Source organism: Schistocerca americana, chromosome 2, assembly GCF_021461395.2.
Source record: "Schistocerca americana isolate TAMUIC-IGC-003095 chromosome 2, iqSchAmer2.1, whole genome shotgun sequence".
Lineage (NCBI taxonomy): Eukaryota > Metazoa > Arthropoda > Insecta > Orthoptera > Acrididae > Schistocerca > Schistocerca americana.
This window is the reverse complement of record NC_060120.1, coordinates 1,026,380,527-1,026,396,796: the sequence shown is the minus strand read 5'-3', so window position 1 is coordinate 1,026,396,796 and position 16,270 is coordinate 1,026,380,527.

The window sequence follows — 16,270 nt, the reverse complement described above, 5'->3', positions numbered from 1 at the left end:
AAGGAAACAAAGGATCTACATCTACATCAAACCCCCCAAGCCATCTAATGGTATGTGGCGGAGGGTACCTTTTGCACCACTAACTGAGACCTCCAACCCTGTTCCACTCGCGAATAGCGCAACTATTTCTTCGTGACATCACAATCTGATATTTTGCTTTGCAAACGCTTTACATGTCATCACTTCTGCATCTTCTGTAGAAGCCATATCTGTATAAGATGCACGTTATTTTAGTTTCTCGCGACACACAATTGTCACCTGACGCTGGCCAATGAAGCCGAAACCCGCAGCATGACCAAATAAACATCATTTTCCAAAATATTAGGAAAGTCTTTCCTATGTAATATTGTTGTCATGTTCTGCCAAGCATCGACGGAAAATTCAATTAATGTACTGGAAAGAGTTTGGAGACAGCAAACAGGCAGAATTTTACTGCAATATTTTCTTGCAAATATTGTCAGTTTAACTTTCCAGTAATAAACATCATTAAACCACCCATGACTATTCCACTGGTTTTACAGCTTCTGTCTTCGGAACTCCTATAGGTGTTAATTATGCAGAAGAAACTCTTTCTTACCTTTACTCTGAGCTAGCCGCGAAAGCAGGAATTTGTCTGCTTACCTGAAAATAAAAATATATCGTTAGTGGGTTCAATACGATTGAAAAAATTCTGGAACAAGAGAGAAAATAAAAATCGGTGCGAGGTAGCATTTATTTCATTCAAACTTGCACATTCTAACAAATTACTACTCCTTCACATAACATAGAAAATTAATTAAATCAATAAATAAATTTTGTAAAAACTGTAGAGGGGGACAGAGATTGGAATACATCTAGCAAATAATAGAGGACGTAGATTGCAATTGCTCCTCTGAGATGAAGAGATTGGCACAGGGGATGAATTCGTGTAGGGCCACAACAAACCAGTCAGAAGGCAGATGACCATAAAAAAAAGCGATAACTTCAAAGCTTTGGCGAGTGGTTGGCGTTGGGACCCCTCTCCTAGCGTGGACACCAGCTCGAATGCTCATTGGTTGAGTAGCAATTTGTTGTTTCTCTAGAACGGGTGTGTATATAAATTTCTTAGGACAGCCACAACTCGCACGTAGGTCAATAAAATCTACTGTTTCGCACTTTAATTTCACAAAAGCGTCATCAGAAACTTTGGACGTCACAGTTTAAAGTATCGTAATTCACTGTTAAATTGAGGAGCAAAAACAGACAACAAAACAGTCTGAGAACGAATGTGGCTATCCTGAAAAATTTAATTTAAAAAGGCGGTGATTACCCTGCATACAATTTCTGCTCTCGCTAAGATGGTGTATTTATTCTTTTTACAAATACTGAAGTGTAAAGTGGAATGAGGAGAGAGCATTATCGCTGATACAGTTTTATCGTGACCGGGAATGTTTATGGGCCTCTACGAACAATTGTAAAAACAAACTGAAAAGACTAGACGCTTGGAGCGAAATAACTCACCATTAGAAAGTAACATGCACGATGCGAAAAAAGAAAATTGTGTTTTCATTGACATTTTTTCACCGTGAACGACAATGATAAAACAAAACAAACTTGGGAGATGCAATTAACTTTCTGCCGCAGATACAAGAGAGGTGTTATCTTTGGAAATTTTAGGGCCTACGGACTTCAATAGCAATTCGAAATATCACGTTTTCATTCATGAAAAATTATGAAATATCTCATATTCCAATTCGGCGGCTTTACAGTAGATATAAATTTTGTCCCACCGCACTGCTCTCTACCTTTTACATGAGATAACGTCCATCGGCGTCGTTACTTCGTTCTTTCTGATCTACTCTTTGCAGTAAAATAAATGCTGCACATGCGAGCACTGTTAAATCCTCTTCTTCCCTCATAATCTCGGCCGTTGGAATTGTAATTAAAACGCTACTTTATAAAAATAACAAAACGGGAGAAACGTCGGCAAGATATCAGAGCCAGTGCGATTCAATATGGCCGAATCCCCTGACCCGAAGCCCTTCGCTTGCTATGAACGAGAAGCCGAACTCCCATGAATTGGCGACCAACGATCGGCCGATTCAAGTCTCTGTCGTTCGTCGGTCTTCGTGGCCTAGCGCCTTTACTACAGGGTGAGGCAAAAAGGACTTCACAATTTTGGGATGATATAGAAACTTATTGAGATAACTTACAGTATCGGTAAATGTCTCGTTTTGTAGCAAAATGAGACATCTTTTCGTACAAAAGGGTCAAGTGACATTTTGGTTCAACGTGACTACCATTGGTGATGCAGCAAACATCCCACCAGTAATGAATTTCTTCCATACTCGTTGCAGCAAATCGGGTGTAGCTTGTGCAACGGCAGCGTAGATTAGATCGTTCAGATCGACTATATTGTTTGTTTGGGAGGACCTTTAATAAAACCCCGGAGAAAGAAATCCAGTGATATCAAGTCTGGGTAGCGAGGTGGCCATGCGATTGGCCCTTCACGGCCAATCAGTCGACAGCGATTATCGAAAAAAAGCTCGTACTTCCGTGAGGTGCTGGTATTAAACGATTCTATCCGGGCCATTATCGTTCTGTATAATTAAAAAGTTTTCTTGCATATCCAGATACACAATACCAGTTACAGTTTCCTCCATGAAGAATAAGGTGCTGTACACTTTCAATTTAACGTGTTCCAGGATTGCATGTGGATTTTCGCTGAACCACATCCGCAGATTATTGTGTTCAGAAATGTCTCGCCGTCCACTATCGGATGCAACATTCCGCACAGAATTCCCCACGAGCAACCCTAGCTGCATCACAAATGTGCTGTGCCATTGTGATACTGTATGGTTTCAAGTATGAACGTCTAGTTAGTACTCGCTAAACAGTTTTTTGTGGAATGCCAGTCTCTCGAGACGCACGTCGCTTTGATTTTTGTGGACTGCGTGCAAAGCTCTCCCAAACTTGTTCGACATAATAATCAACACGCGAGCGACATGGCGATTTATCATGTTGCAGTGAACAACACGTCTCAACAAAGCCCTTGTGCCAAGAGTAAATTGTAGGACTTCCTGGATGTTCTTTAGCGTATTTGCTGCGAAATTTACGCCCAACAGTTCGTTTGAAGAAAACCAAAACACACAGCTAGCACGCCCAGCACCAGAGAAAGTAGCCATCTTAACTGTGCACTACACGGGCGCTCCTGGTGGCGGAATTGGGTACTGATGCAGTACGTGAATCAAACTTGAGATTTGTTTGCTACGAAACGACACATCTACCGATTCTGTCAGTTCTCTAGATAAATTTCTGTATCATTCCAAAGTTGTAAAGTCCTCTTTGATTCACGCTATATAAGCCGTCGCTGCTTCCCGGGCGCAAATAGGGCGGCGCTGTCACCGCGTCAGTCTTGAGTTCGCTTTGCCGCGTAATACTCTTTTGTCTCCGTACCTCTGTTGTCTCAGACGTAAACACGACACTGCTGCCCTCTATCCGGGACTAGTGTATCCCCGCCAGGCACCATCACTCGGACGACCTGTGGCAACCCGCTTGGCGTTACTGGCCCTGCCGTGCCACATCCTGGAATAGTACGGCGCGACTCCACCGCGCTCCTTCAATTATTCAGCCCAAGTCACGACCTGGGCTGCGCTGTGGTAGCAGCAGACGCCATTTCCGGGTCGGCAAGCGGAGTTGTAGCGAGGCCGTCTCCGCGCTGTTGCAAGTTTCAGTCCTGTGACGTCCGCCAGACAAATCAATATCCTAACGTGACTGGAAACGGCGAACGCCAGTCTAAGTCCAAATACTCTAGTAGACACTCGTTCACACTCGCAAGATTTGCCTCCCATCAAACAATTCTCCGTGCGAATACCTTCCATGTCGTGTCCACCTAAAACGTACCTATGAGTTTAAAATTCGGTACTGTCCACAGCGCAGCGGAATCCAGGGTTAAGGAGCTGTTCTTGTCCAGAAGGAGAAAATATTAGTTACCTTAGCTTCGGGGAAAATGCGTTAACTTTCGAAGGTCAGCCGAGATTGGATGACATACCACAAGACACACGACTGCCTGAATCCATACAAATGCGCTGGCCTGCACAGCACGGTACAGGTGGTGTACTATCCTTGGTCCCTGCAATGATTACCGTATTTCAGTTAAGCACCATGTTGCACGTACACCTATTAATGTACATTAATATGGGATGTGCCCACCCTCTGCTGGGGACACTTTCAATGAGGTGTGTGAATGTCTGTTGAGGAATAGCCCATTCTTCCTCAAGTGTCCAATCCACATAAGGTAGTGATGTTGGACGCTGCAGTCTGGAGCGATGCTGACGATCTAATTCATCCCAAAGATGTTCCATTGGGTCCAAGTTGAGCACTATTTCAAGATTATTACAAGGTGCGAACAAAAAGATCCCGTTGGCAAGCTATACAGTCCAGAATCGGTAAGCCAATCAGCCAAAATCGCCGTGAGCATTGAAGCAATCACCTACCGACGCACCAGATTGAAGACACCTGTTTGGTAAAACACCGTAACCTTCTGCGTGAAGGTGGACCCTTCAAGGCTTTTAAGGGAGCGAAGACGTAATAATCTCATGTGGAGAAATCAGGACTGTAGGGTGAGTGCTCGAGTCTCTCCCATTTGAGCTGGCATATCTTCTGCGATATGGGGAGGTGTGTTATCAGCACGGTACTTAGGCGCGCCATTGCACAATGGTGATTTTCGACACACACCCAGCCCCATATATGTACATTCTTCATTCTCTCACCAGTGTGTGTCTAGTCTTTCTTCTTCGGCAGCCAATACAAGAATATCGGCACGTCAGTCCTGTTTGGACGCATTTGGTAATAAAGTTGCCATAGTTCACAATGACACACTAAACCCATTCCCACATATTGGTGCATATGTTATAGTTGAAGTTTACAGAATGTGACTATTGAGGGTTGAATGACACTTAGGCGGTTTTTTGTTCTACTGATTTTTATTTTTATGAACTAGTTTTCGGCTTATTAGGCCACCTTCAGATAACTACTGGCTATTGTTTACAAGGAGCTGGTGTTTTTACGAACCAAACATTCTGGACTATGATGCAACCCACTTAGATACGATCTTTAGTTGTGGTATTGTCTTTGGAATAGTCAAACGGGTCTTTTCACTTTTTGTTCTGTAAAACTGTTCTTAAACATCAATAATCACATTTTATTGTTTGTCAGTACCATTAGAATTATTTAGAATACACATTATTACGCATTTACAGTTTTTGGTATTTGTTGTGAACAGTTGCACTGGACATTAATTGTTTGTTGTACAACAGCGAAGTTTTCTTTGATGGTAACATTTTGTTATTAGAAAATTGTGCATTAATATATACCTTATGAACAATAGCCAGTAGTTATCTGAAGATGGCCTAAGAAGCCGAAAACTAGTTCATACAAATAAAAACCAGTAGAACAAAAAACCGCCAAAGTGTTATTCAACCGTCAATATGGAATTGTTCTATCAATAAACGACGGAAGAATCTATAAATAAGAATATGAGTATGTTTCCAAACTACAGGTGATAAATGCAACCTTCGACTGTTTTGTTATTACAGTCATGGTTCACATTCCTTACCTCTTGGCGGGGAAAGTATATATTCACTAGTTACAGTGCACTATCCCTAGTCAACTGCCGGTCGCAGTGGCCGAGCGGTTCTAGGCGGTTCAGTCCGGAACCGCGCGACTGCTACGGTCACAGGGTCGAATCCTGCCTCGGGCATGGATGTGTGTGATGTCCTTAGGTTAGTTAGGTTTAAGTAGTTCTAAGTTGTAGGGGACTGGTGACCTCAGATGTTAAGTCCCATAGTACTCAGAGCCATTTGAACCTAGTCAACTAGATGGGCCAGTGAAGGCACACTATCACAAGTGATGGTATACTTTTCCTGAAATTTCCATTTCCACTATAACGTGTATATGCTGCAGCAACGCCCTCAAACGGAAAGTTTTTGATTGCCTCTTACACAAGAAGGAAAAGCAAGGGAGAGGCCGTATGGACCAGCATCCGGAGAAAACATAGCCATGACTCTAAAGACAGCAGTAATCGTACAGAGGGACTGACAGCCTTGCAGTTTGGTCCCTTTAACTTACAAACCAACCAACCAATCACTCGTACAGAAAATGAAACAACATACAGTGATATGGAAACACAAGATACGCACTAAGACAAGGTAACACGTAACACAAACATAGCTACAAAACTATATAAATACGTACAATAATATTAGAATTAGAAATACAAACATAGCAACGTAGAAACTGACGAATAAAGAAAACAAAATGCTCGTCAGAAATGCGTAACTCGTTTACCTCGTTCTGAGACCCGCCTTCGTGACAAGTCCCATGAAGAATTGACGAAAATTACTACTAAATCACTATAATAATTGTTTTTAAAATCTATAAATCTATTTCGTAACAGTGATCAGCCACTGTTGACAGGTCAGTTTAGATTAACTACGAGCATTCGTACTTTACATGTAACTTGTAGAAAGGGACTGGTTTTTTGCCGTTTCCAGTGATTTATGTAAGCCAACAGTAGCAGGTCTCTTCGCCTATTTATGCGCAATACGTCACGTCTAATTACATTCAGTGTCAACTGCGAGTACCTGCACTGGTCGCCGATAGTGCGTAGGACTTGCGGCCTTCCCACAGAAAACAGCGTCGTCTGCGAAAAGCCTCACGCAGCCCTCAACTCATCCATCATTAAAAATTATAGTTTAGTAATAATTAAAGTATATAATTATACGTAAGAGATAATGCTATATATTAATTATATAATTAATATAATTACTTAAATAATTAATAGTGTGTAGTAATAATATTTATACAGTTTTACTATTATTATAATAGAAATTGTAAACACTGTAGTAGCGACCCTACAACGCTCCCTAGGTGTACTCCGAAATTACCTTTATATGTGTTGATTTTCTTCCGTTGAGAACGACGTGTGGAGTTTTCCGATCACAAATATGGTCCGATACTCGGTAAGCTAATATTTGTTTGTAAACGACAATGCTGACTAGTATCACAGACCCAATAGTAAAGGGGCTATCTGATCATGACATGCAGAATCTTACGTTAAATGTTGATACTTGCCAGGATGTAAAATCTATTAAATCTGAGTAAGGAGGGTAATAAATCAGTCAAAAATTGAGAATTTTAGGAGACTGCTCTCGGAGACATGAACTGGACATACGTTCACGTTACTCCTGCCTCAAACGGAAAATACGAAGCATTCATTAATAAATTTACTTCATCATTTGAAAATTGTTTTCCCCTAAAGGGGACTCAAATCAAACAGAAACCTAGAAACAATGGATTACAAAAGGTATAACCGTACCATGTGGGACAAAAAATAAACAGTCTCTACTATCTAGGAACACCTCCGATGTTAGCACTGTAATGAATTATAAAGAATACGGCAAAATACTGAAGCAAGTAATCTAGAAATCTAAGCAGCTTGATTATGGGGAAAAATAATTACATCAGGTAACAAAATAAAAACTATATGGGGTATAGTTAAGACAGAGACAGGTGGGGCCAGAAAGAAAGAGGAACAGATAGCTCTAAAAAGAAATGACACATTGATAACAAGCACATATAGTGTTGCAAACCTCTTAAACAAGTACTTTGTTTCTACTGAAAGCATGGGGTTATCAGGTTTATAAAACAGTGCAATGCAGCAACTGCGACCAGTGCCTACAAAAACATCAGTAAAATGGTAATGACACTCATTTCTCCCACAGATGTAGCACTAATCATAAAATCATTAAAAGCTAAGTATTCCAGTGGTTATGATAACATACCAACGAAGTTAATCAGAGAATGTCCATCTGACTTGAGTTCTGTCTTAAGTTATTTGTGTACTCAACGTCTTACCAGCGCAACATTTCCAAACTGGCGAAAATATGTTGAAGTTAAGCCTCCTTACAAGGAGGGGGATAAAATGATGCATCAAACTCTCCGCCGATTTCACATTTGGTGGCTTTTTCAAAAATATCTGAAAAGGTTGTGTTCAAGCATCTTCTTAAGCAACTGACTGCAAATAATACATTGTCGAAGTCACAATTTCGGTTCCTTAAGGGTTCGAATATGGAGAAGGCTGTTTACACAAACAGTGAGGATATACTCAGTTCATTAGATAACAAATTAGAAGCTACTGGCATTTTTTTGAGACCTGCCAAAAGCCTTTCACTGTGTGAATCCCAGTATCCTCGTAAGTAAATTAGAAAATTATGGAGTCACTGGCAGTGGTGCAAAATGGTTCCAGGCTTACCTAAATAACATGAAACTAAGTGTGTCGCTGCGAATTACCTGTGGAGTAAGCACTGTTTTATTGGGAATTGATTGCATATGGTGTTCCTATAGGTTCCATCTTGAGTCCGTTGCTTTTTCTTGTGTACATTAATGACCTCTTGTCTGTTACGTCGCCAGATGCTAAGTTTGTTTTGTTTGCAGATGATACAAACATTGGAATAGATAGCAAGTCAAGTACAGATTCAGAAATGGCTGTTAATCAAATTTTCACTGGCATTAATAAATGGTTTAAAGGTAATTCACTGTCGTTAAACTTTGAAAAGACCCACTATATGCAGTTCAGAAACTGTAAGAGATTTCCTTCCAGCGTGTGAATAACGTATGAAGTCATCCTAATCGAAGAGGTTGACACTGTTAAATTTCTGGTATTACAACTCCATAATAAATTTAGTTGGGAAGGACATACCACAGAATTTCTGAAGCGCCTAAACAAGTACGTATCTGCAATGCGAATGATGTCAAATGTACGAGATGTGGATATAAAAAAAAATTGCGTACTTTGCTTACTTTCATTCCATTACGTCATATGGGACCATACACTACTGGCCATTAAAATTGCTACACCACGAAGTTGACGTGCTACAGACGCGAAATTTAACCGACAGGAAGAAGATGCTGTGATATGCAAATGACTACCTTTTCAGAGCATTCACACAAGTTTGGCGCCGGAGGCGACACCTACAACGTGCTGACAAGAGGAAAGTTTCCAACCGATTTCTCATACACAAACAGCAGTTCACCGGCGTTGCCTGCTGAAACGTTGTTGTGATGCCTCGTGTAAGGAGGAGAAATGCGTACCATCACGTTTCCGACTTTGATAAAGGTCGGATTGTAGCCTATCGCGATTGCGGTTTATCGTATCGCGACATTGCCGCTCGCGTTGGTCGAGATCCAATGACTGTTAGCAGAATATGGAATCGGTGGGTTCTGGAGGGTAATACGGAACGCCGTGCTGGATCTCAACGGCCTCGTATCACTAGCAGTCGAGATGACAGGCATGTTATCCGCATGGCTGTAACGGATCGTGCAGCCACGTCTCGATCCCTGAGTCAACAGATGGGGACGTTTGCAAGACAACAACCATCTGCACGAACAGTTTGATGACGTTTGCAGCAGCATGGACTATCAGCTCGGATACCATGGCTGCGGTTACCCCTGACGCTGCATCACAGACAGGAGCGCTTGCGATGGTGTACTCAACGACGAACCTGGGTGCACGGATGGCAAAACGGCATTTTTCCGGATGAATCTAGGTTCTGTTTACAGCATCATGACGGTCGCATCCGTGTTTGATGACTAGCGGTGAACGCACATTGGAAGCGTGTATTCGTTATCGCAATACTGGCGTATCACCTGGCGTGATGGTATGGGGTGCCATTGGTTACACGTCTCGGTCACCTCTTGTTCGCAATGACGGCACTTTGAACAGTGGACGTTACATTTCAGATGTGTTACGACCCGTGGCTCTACCCCTCATTCGATCCCTGCGAAATCCTATATTTCAGTAGGATAATGCGCGACCGCATGTTGCAGGTCCTGTACGGCCCTTTCTGGATACAGAAAATGTTCGACTTCTGCCCTTGCCAGCACATTCTCCATATCTCTCACCAATTGAAAACGTCTGGTCAGTGGTGGCCGAGAAACTGGCTCGTCACAATACGCCACTCACTACTGTTGATGAAGTGTGGTATCGTGTTGAAGCTGCATGGGCAGATGTACCTATACACGCCATCCAAGCTCTGTTTGACTGAATGCCCAGGAGTATCAAGGCCGTTATTACAGCCAGAGGTGGTTGTTCTGGGTAATGATTTCTCAGGATCTATGCACCCAAACTGCGTGAAAATGTAATCACATGTCAGTTCTAGTATAATATATTTGTCCAATGAATACCCGCTTATCATCTGGATTTCTTCTTGGTGTAGCAATTATAATGGCCAGTAGTGTATTTTGCGGTACCTCGTCAAATCGAGCAAAAGTCTTTAGAGTGCAAAAGTGTGTTATAAGCCTCATTTGTGATGTGAATTAAAGAACACTATGTAGAAATCTGTTCAACGAATTGGCTATTCTAACCACTGCTTCTCCGTGTATTTATTCCTTCATGAAATTTGTCGTAACCATTATGTGTCTGTTTCCAACAAACAGCTCAATGCAATCAATACAAGGAATAAGAAAAATCTACATAAAGACCTAAAATCACTTACCTTGGTCCAAAAATGGGTCCAGTACTCAAGAACACTCATTTTCAATACACTGCCAGCAACCACTAAAAACTTCATTTCAGGCAAGCCATACCTTAAAAGACTTAATGGTAGCAGCTCCTCCTACTCTACAGGTGAATATCTTTACAGGAACTGTTACAACAGTCAAGGTTAGATATTTTGTGTACAATAAATTTATCAAAAATGTGTAACTATGTTTCATTCTTACAGTCTATTAATACTGTGAATATTTGCAGTTTTAGTGTACTGTAATGTATTCCCATATCTTAACAATCACCTGGTAAATGCTCAGGGAAGCGAGTATCATATTCAGATGTGCCTGTTTTTTATACTTTCTGGCATGTTTTACATCCACAAGAATCATGTCATTGTTGGGTCTATCGAACGAAAGCTGAACTAAATCAAATCAAATGCTTTCCGGAAGTCAAGGAACACGGCTTCAACCAGGGTGCCTCTGTCTACAGCGATCTGGATCTCAAGGAGGAACAACCAGTACAGTTCCGCAAGATCGCTATTGGGGGAATCAGTGGTGATTTTTGTAGACAATCTTTTTTCCTCTAAAAGCGTCATAATGCATGAGTATAAACGTGTTCCATAATTCTACAACAAGTTGACGTAAGCGACATAAACCGGGTGAAAATTATTTAAACTGACGAACTCTGGGAGCTTGTACGGGACACAAAAAAAAATATTTTTCTCTAATATCATATTTTCCTGTGAGAATTTTCTTGAACCGTTAGAAGGCATTTTCTCTGGATGAAAATTAATTAAACCAACGAACTCTGGGAGCTTGCATGGGACACTGACAACACTTTTTCTAATGTGAGGCGCACCATTTTACAAGTACAGGGCTATTACAAATGATTGAAGCGATTTCATAAATTCACTGTAGCTCCATTCATTGACATATGGTCACGACACACTACAGATACGTAGAAAAACTCAAAGTTTTGTTCGGCTGAAGCCGCACTTCAGGTTTCTGCCGCCAGAGCGCTCGAGAGCGCAGTGAGACAAAATGGCGACAGGAGCCGAGAAAGCGTATGTCGTGCTTGAAATGCACTCACATCAGTCAGTCATAACAGTGCAACGACACTTCAGGACGAAGTTCAACAAAGATCCACCAACTGCTAACTCCATTCGGCGATGGTATGCGCAGTTTAAAGCTTCTGGATGCCTCTTTAAGGGGAAATCAACGGGTCGGCCTGCAGTGAGCGAAGAAACGGTTGAACGCGTGCGAGCAAGTTTCACGCGTAGCCCGCGGAAGTCGACGAATAAAGCAAGCAGGGAGGTAAACGTACCACAGCCGACGGTTTGGAAAATCTTATGGAAAAGGCTAAAGCAGAAGCCTTACCGTTTACAATTGCTACAAGCCCTGACACCCGATGACAAAGTCAAATGCTTTGAATTTTCTGCGCGGTTGCAACAGCTCCTGGAAGAGGATGCGTTCAGTGCGAAACTTGTTTTCAGTGATGAAGCAACATTTTTTCTTAATGGTGAAGTGAACAGACACAATGTGCAAATCTGGGCGGTAGAGAATCCTCACGCATTCGTGCAGCAAATTCTCAATTCAGCAAAAGTCAACGTGTTTTGTGCAATCTCACGGTTTAAAGTTTACGGCCCCTTTTACTTCTGCGAAAAAAACGTTACAGGACGCGTGTATCTGGACATGCTGGAAAATTGGCGCATGCCACAACTGGAGACCGACAGCGCCGACTTCATCTTTCAACAGGATGGTGCTCCACCGCACTTCCATCGTGATGTTCGGCATTTCTTAAACAGGAGATTGGAAAACCGATGGATCGGTCGTGGTGGAGATCATGATCAGCAATTCATGTCATGGCCTCCACGCTCTCCCGACTTAACCCCATGCGATTTCTTTCTGTGGGGTTATGTGAAAGATTCAGTGTTAAACCTCCTCTACCAAGAAACGTGCCAGAACTGCGAGTTCGCATCAACTATGCTTTCGAACTCATTGATGGGGACATGCTGCGCCGAGTGTGGGAGGAACTTGATTATCGGCTTGATGTCTGCCGAATCACTAAAGGGGCACATATCGAACATTTGTGAATGCCTAAAAACACTTTTTGAGTTTTTGTATGTGTGTGCAAAGCATTGTGAAAATATCTCAAATAATAAAGTTATTGCAGAGCTGTGAAATCGCTTCAATCATTTGTAATAACCCTGTACATCAAATCTTATTTAAAAGTAACACAATTTTTAATCCTTTATTACCAAAAGGCAACATTAACGCAGCACAATTATGTGAATTGCAGCAGAGGTACAAAAAAGCCTCCATTGATTTGTAAACGAAGTTTACCCCGGTGGATCGTGTTCTGTGTAACAGGGTCCAAGACTGCCGGAGTGTCCTTAATTTCTCTTGCTGCTGCTACTATCCGGCCAACCAGCTAATCAGCCGATGCAACAAGAGTTTTTCAAACAAGAATGTGCATGGCTCCACAAACAAGGAAAGTCCAGAGGAGTCAAATCAATGGTTCTAGTAGACCATTGTACAGGACCATCTCTGCCAATCCACTTTTCTGGAAACTGCCTGTCCAAGAATCGACGTACACTATTGGTCCAGTCACACAGTCACCAACAATACATGCCCACAAATTCACATAGAACCGCACTTGAGAGAGAGTAAATGTGGCTTATGGATCAAACTTACTCCAAACATGCGAGTTAATGTGGAAGACCTTATCACGCCAGAACGTTGCTTCATCTGTAAGCAGCACGAAGGATGGAGACGTAGGATGCATTTGACTCTGTTCCAGGTAGCAGTGCGAAAACAGTGCTCTGAGTGCGTAATCATTAGGTTCCAGGTAGTGCACAAGCTGTAAGTGAAATGGAAGTAATAACTGCTCATGAAGAACGTTTTTACATTCGTCTGATTTCGTCCCCATGTTATGTGTAATTGCGCAAAAGCTGATGGAAGGGTCTTTTGCACCACATTCTGTAGCACAGCTTCCTCAAATTGCAGAGCACATATTGTGCGGCTTCGTCCTTGTCCAGGTAATCTGCTGTATGATCCAGTCTCACAGAAACGTTAACACACAGCAGTAGACGTCGAATGACGCGGGGAACGGCGATTGGGATACTGCTGTTGATAAACCCGCTGCGCTGCTCGTCCGTCGCGGTTCGCTATTTAGCAAGCACCAACTGTATCAGCGCAGTCACTCCATGTGCTGTGCTCCATCACTACGCAAGTACTGCGCTGGGTCAAGTCATACGACTAAATGTGAATGTGAAACAGTTATACCTGCGGAGCGAAGTACGCCCTCTACCGGTACAACAAGAACGGATACAACAAATCAGTCATTACAATCGAAGAGCGAAGACGTTAGACGCCCTCTACCGGATCAAATAATGCTCTCAGGAAACTAAGGCATTAGAGTAAAGCATCTGACGTGCAGCCTCCCAGAGTTTGTCGGTTTAAATAATTTTCACCCTGTACATTGGCATTTTTTTCTCCACGTCTCTGGGATGGAGAACGTCAAGCTCTTGTTGCGCGATTCATCCGCTTTTCAGCCATGGCTGGAGAAGGTTGTTCTGTTTTGGCAGAATTTATTTATTCAGTGTGGTCCTTATTTTGGGGTTCATTCTAGTGCAACATAAATATTTGATTGACATTTCTTTATGTCATTTCTGTTTTGGCGCAAGTACATGCCCCGGCATCTGCCTTACAGCTGCCGCAAAACACCAAAACACCAGCTAGGGCGGATAGACTATTTTATCGTACAAGGTGTACAACTTTGCTTCCGCCTTCTTTCTCCGAACATTTCAGCCTTTAATGAAACAAATTGGTTATGCATGTATCACTCAATGTATTTTCACTACTTTTTACCATATTTCGGGCAGCGTATGAACCCCGCGTCGAAAAAAATTGTTCATGTTTTGAAGCGATCCACGAATCGATCCAATTTGTGACTTCTTCATGAGATCTAAAGTGTTGGTCAGCCAGGCCATGCGCCATTTATGATAAACAGGTGATAGAGGGAGAAATGTCTGGAGAATACGGCGGGTGGGGTAGGACATCCCATTTTAACGTTTCCAAGTACGTTTTGAACTCTTTTGCAACGTGGGGTCGAGCCTTTTCATCCTGCAAAATCACTTTATCGTGTCTCTCACTGTATTGCGGCCGTTTGTCTTTAATGCTCTGCTCAAACGCATTAATTGTGTTCGATAACATGATTGTTTCACTTGGTTTCAACACCTCATAGTACACGAGGCCGAGCTGGTCCTACCAAATGCAGAGCATAATCTTGGAGCCGTGAATATTCGGTTTTGCCGTGGACGTGGAAGCATGGCCGGGATATCCTCATGATTTTTTGCGTTTAGGGTTATCGTAATGAAACCATTTTTCGTCCCCTGTCACAATGCGATGTAGAAATCCTTTAAGTTTTTTCCTCTGAAGCAACTGTTCAAAAACACAAACGCCGTTCAACATCTCTTGGTTTCAGCTCACACGGGATCCAAGTTCCTTCTTTTTGAATCATGCCCATAACCTTGAGACGTTTTGAAATGGCTTGCTGTGTCACTCCCACTAATCGTACCAATTCTTCTTGAGTTTGTCGCAAGTCTTCACTCAGCAATGTCTCCAATTCTGCATCTTCGGAAACATTCTCTCTTCCACCACTACGCCGGCCTACGGCGCTGATATCACCGTTCTTGAAGCGCTGAAACCACTCACGACACGTTCTTTCACTAATACCGTCCTTACCAAACGTACTTGAGAGCATTCGATGAGACTCAACCGCTGTACACCTCCCGCAAATGACGAGAATTAGGCTCGTAAACTGACATTTTCAATCAAGAACAACTTTACAAATCGGCTAATGTTTGAATGAGGTTACGTTGACCGATGTCCAAGCCAACTCCCTGACGTCTGTGATCTGTTTCTTTCGACCGCTACTTACCGTCGTCGCCATCTATCGGCAAACGGCGGAAGCAAAGTTGTACACCATGTAGCATACTTTTCGTTCACTTTTGGTTTTTATCTCTCATTTTTGGTACTGTTCTACTATGGTTTTTGTTGTGTTCTCTATTGTTATCTATATTCCTTATTGTACAGGGCTATTACAAATGATTGAAGCGATTTCACAAATTCACTGTAACTCCATTCATTGACATATGGTCACGACACACTACAGATACGTAGAAAAACTCATAAAGTTTTGCTCGGCTGAAGCCGCACTTCAGGTTTCTGCTACCAGAGCGCTCGAGAGCGCAGTGAGACAAAATCGCGACAGGAGCCGAAAAGCGTATGTCGTGCTTGAAATGCACTCATATCAGTCAGTCATAACAGTGCAACGACACTTGAGGACGAAGTTCAACAAAGATCCACCAACTGATAACTCCATTCGGCGATGGTATGCGCAGTTCAAAGCTTCTGGATGCCTCTGTAAGGGGAAATCAACGGGTCGGCCTGCAGTGAGCGAAGAAACGGTTGTACGCGTGCGGGCAAGTTTCACGCGTAGCCCGCGGAAGTCGACGAATAAAGCAAGCAGGGAGCTAAACGTACCACAGCCGACGGTTTGGAAAATCTTACGGAAAAGGCTAAAGCAGAAGCCTTACCGTTTACAATTGCTACAAGCCCTGACACCCGATGACAAAGTCAAACGCTTTGAATTTTCGGCGCGGTTGCAACAGCTCATGGAAGAGGATGCGTTCAGTGCGAAACTTGTTTTCAGTGATGAAGCAACATTTTTTCTTAATGGTGAAGTGAACAGACACAATGT